Source organism: Lissotriton helveticus, chromosome 6, assembly GCF_964261635.1.
Source record: "Lissotriton helveticus chromosome 6, aLisHel1.1, whole genome shotgun sequence".
Lineage (NCBI taxonomy): Eukaryota > Metazoa > Chordata > Amphibia > Caudata > Salamandridae > Lissotriton > Lissotriton helveticus.
In genome coordinates, this window is record NC_136067.1 from 1,681,191,802 (window position 1) to 1,681,203,291 (window position 11,490).

The following is an 11,490-nucleotide window of genomic DNA, read 5'->3' on the forward strand; positions in this document are numbered from 1 at the left end:
GACACTGCATATTACAATTTGAAATGTTTACCTTTTATATATAAATCGCAATCTGCTGCCAAATATATCTTACATGTTTAATTCATGATCATTGCAGGCATTACTATTGTTCATGTTGGAAACGATTTCGTGGTAGTATGTTGATTTTTTTTTTTTTTTTAGAGGATTGGTTCAGTTCTACGTGTCAGTACATATCTACCTACATGGTGAATTACATATACTGTGCATCGCGTAAATGCACCTAAATTAAATATTTCTATTGCACTTGCCTGGCATTATCACCCCAACTTTATTGGCAACATTGTAGGTTTTTAGAAAAGGGGTTTATTGTGGCAAATAATATGCATATTGCCCCATGACCAGTTAAGTATTCTATATGCTTCTGATGCGCTTAACCAAGACATTGATATTGCAAATACCAGGTATTGTCAATCTTTATTCACCATATTCTAATAAAGAAAATTGTGGTGTATCCTATTAACCCCACTCCTACGATTATGCTAATGTGTGAGTTTATAAGCATCTAGCGCAATCAAATGATAATCCCCTGTTTTCCACATTACCAAGACTGCTGCTCGCGCTTTATATCGACTACACTATTTCTCCTGCCCAATTGATTATAAGAGATAATGATCTATATGGGAATCTACAGTCCTCCTATATTAGCCTACAAAATCAGACGTTTCCATTCTTCCCGGTTGTTAAGCCCAGATTTATAGGTATCAAACTTGGTCATGAAAAACTGATCTCTCCTTTTCCTCTTGTCTTGCATTCAAAGAGACGAGGATATCTGGACTGGAGTGGCTGCATCAAGAGGGTTGGCCATTAGGTATCAATTTCAGGATTTAGCAGACAGTTTGATTTGGACTTAATTGTGCGCTGTAAAAATAAATGGGTCAAGGAAAAGTTATTAGCAAGAAATTAAAATTTAGAAGAGACAATTCAAGGTGCACGGAGTATGGAGGATACTGCAAGGTGGCTAAAAGGGATGGATGCAAGTAATAGTGACAATTCTGAGGAAGGTGTGGTTGTGAAAACAATGGAGAAAAAAAAGGTTACGGAACAAGTGGTGGAGCAAGTACTGAAGCAAACAAAAGTCTGGAGATTGAACGAAGAACCATTATTTGTAATGCATGTGGAAGTCCAGGGCATATTCGCTCCAGCACTATGTGTGGGACTAAAATCTGATTTATAGGAGTTGTGGCAAGAGGTAATCTACCTAGGGTGTGTAGAATGAAGTCACAAGGTATTAAGCTGGGGGATGTGTGTGAAGATATTGAAGAAGTATTTATTTATTTTAAAGTTTTTATAGCGTTACCTAGACCCTGGGTATTGGAGCGCTTTACAGCATTATCACAGGAAGATAAATTTACACAGTAATTTGTACAGTGGGTCAGGACATATCGCAGAGTATCTTCGAAAAGGAGCCCATTGTCCTTCATCAGATATGTTCACATAGGGTGTCCAGTGACGTTTCACTGCGATGTAGTCGAAGAAAGCACTGTGTCTCTAGGTGAGATTAATAAGATTAGGTCTTAGTGTCAGTGTCTGAGTGCTGCTATGGGCAGGTTTCGATTAGTTGGGCTTTAGCTATCCATTCGTTAGAGATCGATTGAGGAAGAGTTCTGTGAGCTGCCTTTTGAAAATTAGGAAGGAGGGATTGGAATGGAGTTCCAGATTTTTGGCGCATTTCCTGCGAAGGAGCGAGATGCGTTTTTTTTGTTTACACTTTTTCGGGGGGATAAGGAGTAGGGTGTTGGTTCTCCTTAGGCTTCTTGTCTGACCGGCCTTCTGGTGTTTTGTGTCCATGTAGGCTGGATTCACTGTGTGTAGCGCTTTGTGTGTGAGGCAGGCAGTTTTGGAGATGGCACGCATTTCGATTGGGAGGCATTTTAGCTCTCTAATTGCAGGCAAGATGTGCTCATATTTCTTGACTCCGGTGACCATTCCAGCTGCTGCGTTGAGTGTTGGTCTGAGGGGGGCTAGGTGAGATTTTGCTGATCCTGTGATGGTTGCATTTCCGTAGTCCAGTCTTGGTAATATTGACAGTGGAGTATACAGTGCAGGTAGTGGCTTCTAATGGAAATACAAAACATAATGGAGGATTGAAAATGAAAAGTTCAAGCAGGTTGGAGAAGATGCATTGTGATGTGCCTTTGGTTGGGGTAATGATTCGGGTCTTAGTTGACGCTGGATGTTTATTCACGCTCATCGAGAAAAAGGCTTATGAAAAACCGTTCAAAGGAATTATAGAGGAGTTGCAAGTGTCTGATATGAAAGTGTTAGGTTACGGTGGGAAGAGGATAGAGATCATAGGAAGGAGGTGGATGGCTATTGCATTCAAGTATAGTGAAGGAAGAGTGCATATAACTAAGGAAGGTTCAGCCCTTTTTAAGGTGGCATCATCAGAAGGATATGAACATTGTTCTGGACCCTAATGCTGATGTCCTGGTGATGAGGATGATGGAAATAGCCAATGGACAGTAGAGTGGGGAACCGAATGTGAGGCTATAGTGAAAAAGTTTCCTTGTGTTTTTTTCGGAGAAACTAGGGTTTTTGAAGGCTTTCACCCATAAAATATATTTGAAAGAAAAAGCTGTACCGGTGGAGCATAAATTTAGACCTGTGCATACTTGATGGGAGACAGAAAAAAGAGTTGGATAAGCTACTTGCGGAGGGAATCCTAGAACCAAGTGAGTCCTTTGAGTGGCTATCTCCGATGGTGGTGACTCCAAAAGATGGTGGGAAGATTCGCTTATGCATTGATTTGGGGGAGCTGAATAAGAATATATGGGTGGACAGGCAGCCCTTTCCACATATTTCAGAGATACGCCTGATGGGTGGAGGACAGTGTTTCAGTTTGCTCGACATGTCCGCAGCATACCACCAAGTATATATACATGACTCCATTTGTTACACCTTTTTGGTGGCTTTTTGATATTTGAAGATACCATTTAGCCTCGCATCGGCCTCAACTGTTTTTCAAGGAATGATGCAGAGTATTTTTAATGGTATGAAGGTCTTATGTTTTCAAGATGTAGTAAATTGTTTATTGTACATGATTAATTAAAACCTTTAAAATTTACTTTTAACACAGTTTTAATTTTTGTAAACAGTTTCTAGCTTTTAAGAACTTATGTTGTGCATGCCTACAGGTAACTCAAACTGCCGTCAGGCAGCAGGTCAAGCGTTGTTTGTGGGACCTCATGCTACATGCTCTTGTGCCTTTTTATTGCTAGGTCAAAAACTTTGGGATCCGACAGTTTCGTTTTATGTCAACTGGGTTGAAGCACAGTTTTACTTCTTGCCTGCATGTTTGAATACCATGCGGCTTAAAAGATGGACGTAGTACATTGTGCCTAATATCCTTTAATTTAGGGCAGATACAAACAACGTGAATGATGTCTTCCTTGCTAACTCCACATAAACGGCAGAGTGGAGGGCAGTTTTTCCTTTTCCAAGGTGGCAAATGAGGGGTAACTGGAATTACTCCAAGGCGTAATTTTGAAAACTTTTCTTTCGTCTTCATTTTAACTGCGATTTTGAGGTATGTTTGAGGTTGCAGTGATGCGTTATAACTGAACGTAATCCAGCTGTAGGCTCTTTTGGTTAGTGCCTCCTTATCCTCAGTGGAGGATATAATTTGCATTGATTTTTTTAAAAGACGAAAGATCAGTAGAAATGCCCCACAAATCTGTCAATTCCAGAACTTTGAGCAAGTCAAATAGGTAATCCCTGGCTGGGGATTTTCTGTGTCGGAGTCACTCTTCCTAGAGGTTGGAACATAAAGAGCCAACCTCTACACTGCAAATCTTATGCCAACTAATGACTTAGGCGCCCCTTCTTTCCAGTGTTTTTTTTTTAATTTAAGACTCCAAATTCCAGCCGTATTTGCGCTGGGGAGGTATATTTTGGCCAGTTAAAAATTGCTCTGTATGAATTTGCTATCACTGTGTCCAGTAATACGGAGTGCTTTCCTTGAAGAGATTCGCTCCCATATGTGAGGGTCGGCTGCAACTTAGCACGCAATACCTGAAGCAAGGGGTCAAATGTTAAATCAGGAAGTTTGTCCTTTATTGATTTTATTGCCAGGTAAGTCACGGTTCCCTTCCTCCGTAAGGAGTCCAGTTGGGGTTTTAACGTGTTCTTGTTGTCCCAGGTATTTATAATTAGTTATGAGATCGAAACCTTGACCGTTCAGATGTCAATTGATCTTTCTCTTTTTTCGATAATTCACTGCCATGATCTTGTTTGTTAGTTACAGTCAGAAGGCTCTGGAGGCCGATGGGGTCCGGCTTATCAGTACCAGATCATCTGCGTACAGCAAATTTGACTGCAAAGTTTTCCCCAATTTTGGTGGGTGACCGGGACACTCCTCAAGTTCTCCTGGAAGGTCTGCAAGAAAGAGGTTAAATACAAGTGGTGCTAGAACGCATCCCTGCTTTAACCCTTTTGTCGTCGGAATTTGTTTTGAAATGTGCGTTCCCGTTCCTAATTTGACCTTAATTCAAGTGTTTGTATGCAGTAATTATAGCTGATCCAGAAGTAGTTTTGGTACTCCCCAGTTTCCCAATTTCCGCCAGAGCTTATTACGATCAACATGATCAAAATCGGCTGTGTAATCAATGAAACCAAGAAATCGGGGGGGATTTGGCCTCTTTTGCTGCTTCTATCAGTAGGGCCAATGCTATGATGTTTGTAATGGTCCCTTGACCCCGACAAAAACCTGTTTGGTTGATTGGGATGATCGAATTTTCGAATGCCCATGATGTTAACTCCTCCAAGATTGTTCCTGCAAAGTACTTTGCCTCCACATCTAAAAGGGCAATAAGCCATTAGTACTTTGGGAGTTTCCTATCTCACTGTTTGAAAATTGGGCTTATTATTGATCCTAATCAAGACTCTGGTAATGTCATGGTTTCCTTTGTCTTTGAACACCGGTGTTAATGCTACACCCCAAAATTCTGCATCCGCTTTATACAGCATATGTGGAATGCCGTTTGGACCAGGGGCACCTGTTTGTCTGCCCTTGGCTGTTTGCCTCTTTATATCAGCTGGTGTAAAGTTTGATGCTCGATTTTGGCATGTGGAGGTGGATTTAGACCTGACTCTGATTAGCCCGTGTTGGAGGTTAACACAGTTCCTCTTGGATCTAATTTTTGGGAAGTTGCTGTTGGATGGCCGTTACCTGTTTTTCTCCTTTTGGTTTCGCTGCTGTGTTCCGTATCCCCTGCTTCTTCAAGGTTTTCCTCATTGCCAGAAGCAGTACCATTAAAGTGAGTAAAAAGATATCCTATTCATGCTTCCTCCGTTATGTTGGAGTTTATACCAAGGTGATTTGGATTCTTTATTCTTTTAATTATTTGCCAGAACCTTGCACAATTTTTTTTGTTTGACTTCATGGAAAAGCTTGGCCCATAATTCACCTTTTTTTCGTTTTGTTTTTTTCCAGTTCCTCCTTTTTAATAATGCCCTCACTTTCCAAAGAGCTATTTGCAGGTCCTGGTTTATTAAGTGTTTCTGCATCTGTCTCAATGTTCGATTTAAGGTTTGTTTTACTATTTTCGATTCCGGCCTAGGTAACAGCCTTGTCGGTGCTCCCTCTTGCTGACTCGACCTTGCTGCTGACCCTTTCGATAATTTGTCCCCGATGCCTGCAGAAAAGTTTTGCCAAGTATCTACTGGTTTTATCATAAGACCTGCTGCTTGAGTATATAGTGTTTTTGCCGGGAGATACTGCACTAATATAGTTAGGATCACACTGCAGCTGCTTGAGATTTGTGGCCACTTCAATGTTCGCTCCTATAGATAGCTCGATTTTAAGGAGTGAGTTGGCTCTTATTATCACTTCTTGAAGCAGGTGGTCACTATATTCCTTAACCCCTATCCTGAAGGTTTCTACTTTACAAAGCATACTTGGTGATGTAAATGTGTAATCCAGATGGGGAGGATTGCTTTGTTGAATACAAACGTTGCAACGGGTGGGTTATACTACAGAAAGTGCCCGTTCAAACTTCTTAAATTGAGATGTTGCCGTAGCAGGTGTTTTGAGCAGCTGGTAGGCTTTTTAATTTTTGGGGAGCCCTGTCTTGGCACTTACCATGCTGCATTAAGCTCTTGAACGAGGAGGTCGCCTACACCAGCACCAAAAAGATACATGTTGAAGTCACCTGCCAGGATGATATGATCAGTGTCCTCTTCGTCCATTATGTTTTTTTGTGGCTTCTATCAATTCCTTTGCAGCTTTCAATTTCCGTTTAGGATGGATGTAGGTGCTGATTAGTATAACTTTTTTGGCGCACATTGTTGAGCTCAAGTGCTATCTTTAGAGCCTGTATGGTGCTTGATGGTGCTATTTGAATTTCTGTGGGTGTAATTTCTTCTATTGTTGCTATTGATGCCAGGATCATTAGGCCCCCTGATCAAAGACCAAAATCAGAGTGCTTTTTTGCTGGAATATAACAAGTGTATCCTTGGAGCTCGAAGGCCTTGTTTTCCAAGGTCTCTTGTAGCAATAACAAGTCAAATGATTGTAGATATTGCAGGAACTCCAAGTCCTGACTTTTACTAGCTAGGCCATTGATGTTCCAAATGCATATACTGATTTGTCTGGATGAGGGCTACTCTCCCTTTGTCAATTTGTTTGATCAATGGTGATAGTAAGCTGGGCTTACCTCCAAGTGGTGGTAGGTGAATCTGGAAAGGACCATGATGAGGTGTTGATGCAAGCTTTGTCAAGAATTGAGGTACGTGGACTGACCATTTAAAAGGAAAAGCGTTATCTGAAGAAAAATAAAGTATATTATTTAGACCATGGAATTTCAGCAGCAGGAATCCAGCAAAAGAAAAATATCAATGCTATGGCTGATGCACCTAGACCCCAGAATAAGGAATGTTGAAGTCTTTTCTCAGACTTGCAGAATATTGCTCTAAATTTATATGCAATTTCACAGATAAAGTTGAACCAACGCGAGTGTTGTTGATTGTTGGGAGGCTTGCCATCATTGTGTTATTTTAAAGTGAATAACAAAACAATGGTTACAACTGATAACAGAAACATTGGTTTGGGTGCTGTGTTTACTCAAAGGGTGGCTGAGCAAGAGAGGATAATAGTGTTTGCATCCTGATGATGGAAGTTGCAGAACGCTCCTCTTCCACTAAAGCGAAGGAAGTAATGGCATGCTGTTGGGGTATAAATTTGGAGTTTACCCGTTACTGTCTGAACTGACCTGCATATATTTAAGTGTGTGGCAGGAGATTAGAAGGTAGTGTGACGCCAAGAATAACATGATGGTTATTAACATTGATGGACTTCAATTTTGTAATTGAGTACGTGAAAGTAGAAGAAATGTTGTGGCTGACTGTTTGTCACGGTTGCCACTGGATGATAGTTCGTGTTGAGGAAGAAAAAGAAAAGGATGTGGACATTTGTGATGCAAGTGAATTTGCGTTGATTGCAGAAGAATGGAGAGATGCTGTGGAGAAGGATGAGATATGAGGAACTGAAGTATTTTATAAGTGGTTGATTAATATCGGGCATAAAGGATATCAGGTCAAAAGCTTGATAAAAAGAAGGTTGAAACAGTTTTTCTGGTGGCCAGGAATGGATAGAGACCTGGAGGACAAGCAGAGGGATTTTAGTGCATGTGGAAAGAGTGATGAAAACAAAGTTAGTAGGGAACCACCTCTGAGTTGTAAAGAATTGCCAGACAAACTCTGGGAACGATTGGCAATGGATTTCATTAGTCCAGTTGAAAGACTTGGTAGATTACATTTTTTTGCTGTCATTTTGGACTACCACAGTAAGTGGTGTGTTGCGAAAGGTATGGAAGAAATGAGCATGGAATTGGTTTTGAAGTTCTTAAGAGATGTTCATGGAGGAAGGGATTCCCAAAGTGATTACTACGGACAATGGAGTATCGGGTTCTCCAGTATTAGGGGTGTCTTTCATAGAGAAAACAATTGTAATATAAGGGTCAAGGGGACAATATTTACCGACCTCAAGTCCACACCCCCACCTGAAACAGTAATAACAACAAAGAAAAACTAGGAGGTCTATTAAATGAAGGAGAAGTGACCACGAGAAACTGACACACACCTCTATCACAACTAACGGTGAGGGTCCATCAGTGATGAAAGAATTCTATCAGCCCACCCATTTGGCGGAACCTCGTCATCTAGGACCTTATCAGCAGGTGCTCATATGGCCAAGCTCCAATGTACTTGCTTGGTGCCAACAGTTCCCATGCTGAAAGAAGATGAGTCCTCACTGCGAGTGGTACTGATAGGGTGCAGTGCTCAAGAAAAAGTGCGTGGTTAAAATGGCGGTCAAGGTAGAAAAAATATTTTTATTAGTATCTCCCTGGACGTCAGATTAAAACAGATGTGGCAACAGTGTGACAATATCACTGTCAGGTAAGCATCTAAGAATTAGGCCAACATGTTTCTGCCTTTGGTGTATAATTTTACAGGCATTCGTCAGGGCCAAGCTGTGAAAACGGCTACTGCAACATCTATGTGTTCACTATATTGAAAAATTCAGGAAATCAAAACAAACTATATGGCACGGTTGTAATGGTAAGTTGAGTCATGTGGCTAGGTCAGCCACCCTACCGTATCTGGTAAAACAACCATGCAGAGTTCAATCCTTTCCTGCGAAAAATAAAGAAGGAGAGAAAAGACTGATATTGCATACATTGTACAAACTTCTGTAGCAAAAAGGTGTGGAGGTCAAATTCTCGTGGTATTCATACACTTCTAGCGACAGCTCAATGAGAGCAAGTCAAAAACATGACTTAGATGAAGTCAAAATCAGATAATCTGAGGACTAATATGATATTTTAAAGAGAAAAACAACTCACCCAGCACTGTGTGGGAGTCAAGCCTCACCTCACCCGGCAACGGCTCGGATAGAGAGGCCCCGCTCTGTGAAACATACGGAGAAAGACAATTTCGACATTGATAAATGTCAGACTCAGTGTATGTGATGATATCTAAAGACAATCATAAAACTTGGTTTTTAATATGCTGGCTCCATGTCCCCACTCAGCGACGGCATAAAGAAGGTGGGGTCGCCCTCAACTATGGTAAACGATGTTTATTACCTCGGATCAAAAATGCTGATGGACAGCAGTTTAAGATAGAATTTATTGGCTAGCATTTTCTCAAAATTCAAAAAGATGCTCCTGGCCCGGTTGTAATATCAGCCAAGGGGAGGGAGGGACATGCTATGCCCTACAACCTACATCTATTTAATGCTAGTTAAATGATGCAGTGAATGTGCTTCTCTCAGTCATCTATAACTAGAGACCTGGTGTAAATAAAGGAAATGTGCCCGCATCCAAGTAGACAACTGCACAAGGACCAGAGCTACAGATGGATTACCTTACCTGTCCGTCGGTACCTCCGAGTGTGACCGGAACCGAAGGGGAGGCGCCGACGGACAGGAAGCAAAGAGCTTAAATACCCACGTTAATTGGGTAATGAGACGCTGATAAATCACACCTGCGAGACAATGGAGGCGTCTGCGCAGTGCGCATCTGTCGTCACACCGCATGACGTGAGGGTAGTATCACTGGTTCACGCATGCGCAATAGAATCAAGGCTCGGAGCCGTCATGCCCGGAACACCTATCAGGCGGTGCTGCGCGCATGCGTTAGTGTATCGAGAAGCGTACACACTTTGACGCATGCGCGATGGATATGCAATGTAACACTCCGAATCTCTGCTGAGAGGGAGGGGAACGCGCCTGTGCGGAAACAGAGACACTGCCAAAAACAGTCTCGATCGAGCTGCGTGTCTCGGCAAACAAGCGCAAACTACATAGTCGCCTATGTAAAGAGACAATTATTTTACTCAGTCAGTACGTGCATTCTTAGTCTCATCAGATTGTAGAGAAAAGGAAGAGACGGGCGTGTTCAATAAAAGATGTTATTTATTGATCAGTCTCTTTTCTCATACAAGAGAAATGGATCGATATTATTGCAATACTTATAGTTAAGTAAAGTGCATACATTAAAAGCAATAGTATAAAATAATACTGTAAAAACATTGATATGGTTTCTGAGCCATATGATGTTTAAAATGATTAAAATATATTTACATACACATATACATTTGACTAAACGTACTCAACTGGTGTTTCTAAATACGCCTACCCCGTGTACCTGACCTAAGTCTAATGCGTGGGCGGGAATAGAAAGTTACAGTTTAAGTTAAGTTTGTTTTTTGCCAAGTGAATAACTAAAGAATTCTCTGTGAGGGGTTATTCAGTTCTGTACCTGGAATTTAGGATGAATGAGGAATGGTATCTCTTTCTCTGCTCTCGATATTCCAGGTTGCCTGCGAGGGCTACCCGGAAGCGCCGGTGCTGGGTCTCTCGGCTTGAGATAGCAGCGCGTCTCTCAGCGCGTCAGGAAGGCGGGGCTGCTGCCAGCGGGGTCTGCTTCTGCTCTCGGCTTCGGCAAGTATGGCTGCTCCGTCTTGTCACCACGCGTGTGTTTGCATAGGGCAAGGTCGGCAATATTTATACCTTAAAGGTGCCGAGATTGACGTAAGGATGGACATAGGTACGTCAATAAAGATGTCATACGACTTGCTCGTTAGCACATTCTTTTGCAAAAGTTCTCTGTGAAATCAAAACAATGGCCGCACGGATTATCCAGGTTGTCATAGGTTTGATTTGTTATGAGAACGTCGTATGCCTTATCAGGGGCTGGAGGAATGTCGCTTGTCTAATTAGATCTCAAGCGTTATGACCTAATCAGATAACACGTTCCTGTGCCGTAGTGTGACTGCGTCAGATAACGGTATCTGCATCATGGGGGATTTCTTGCCTCATGGGCTCACTGTTAGTTAACTTGATAGTTAGTTTAACCAGAATAGGGTCAGGAATAGGGGGACTGATTCAGAACCCATAGAAATACACGACACCCACTCCACGCTAACTATGGTCATATCTACTAATCTATGCATAGTATAACATAGTACAACATACTATAGAGTATAGTGTATACCTTACCACCCCAAAATACATAAATGCATTTTGAAATTTTCAAATATACTGAAAAATTGCAGTCATATATATTGTATGCACTTAAGCTATGAATTAAATGCAAAAGTAAACACGCATTGTTATGCATTATTGCTTTTTGGTATATGAGAAATACACATGAAATGGCTCTTAATATGGCTATACAGAAAGGAAGTCCGAGACCATTTCATCACATAATAAAATATTTGTGAACATACCAGCGGGCAGCTAAAGTCTATAAAGTATCTAAAAATAGAAATTTTAGTTCTCTAGGAATAGTTTCTTACTTTAAGCAGAAGATCAGTGTCCCGGGAAAAAATATGTAGAAAAATATTTTAAGGGGCATGCTGAAAAAATTGCTGTCCGTGAACTGGAGTGAAATTGTTCATGTGACTTTATTTTTAAAGTTGAAGGCCGAATTCAGGGAACGCCGTGTGCGAGTTTACTCAAAAGTCTCT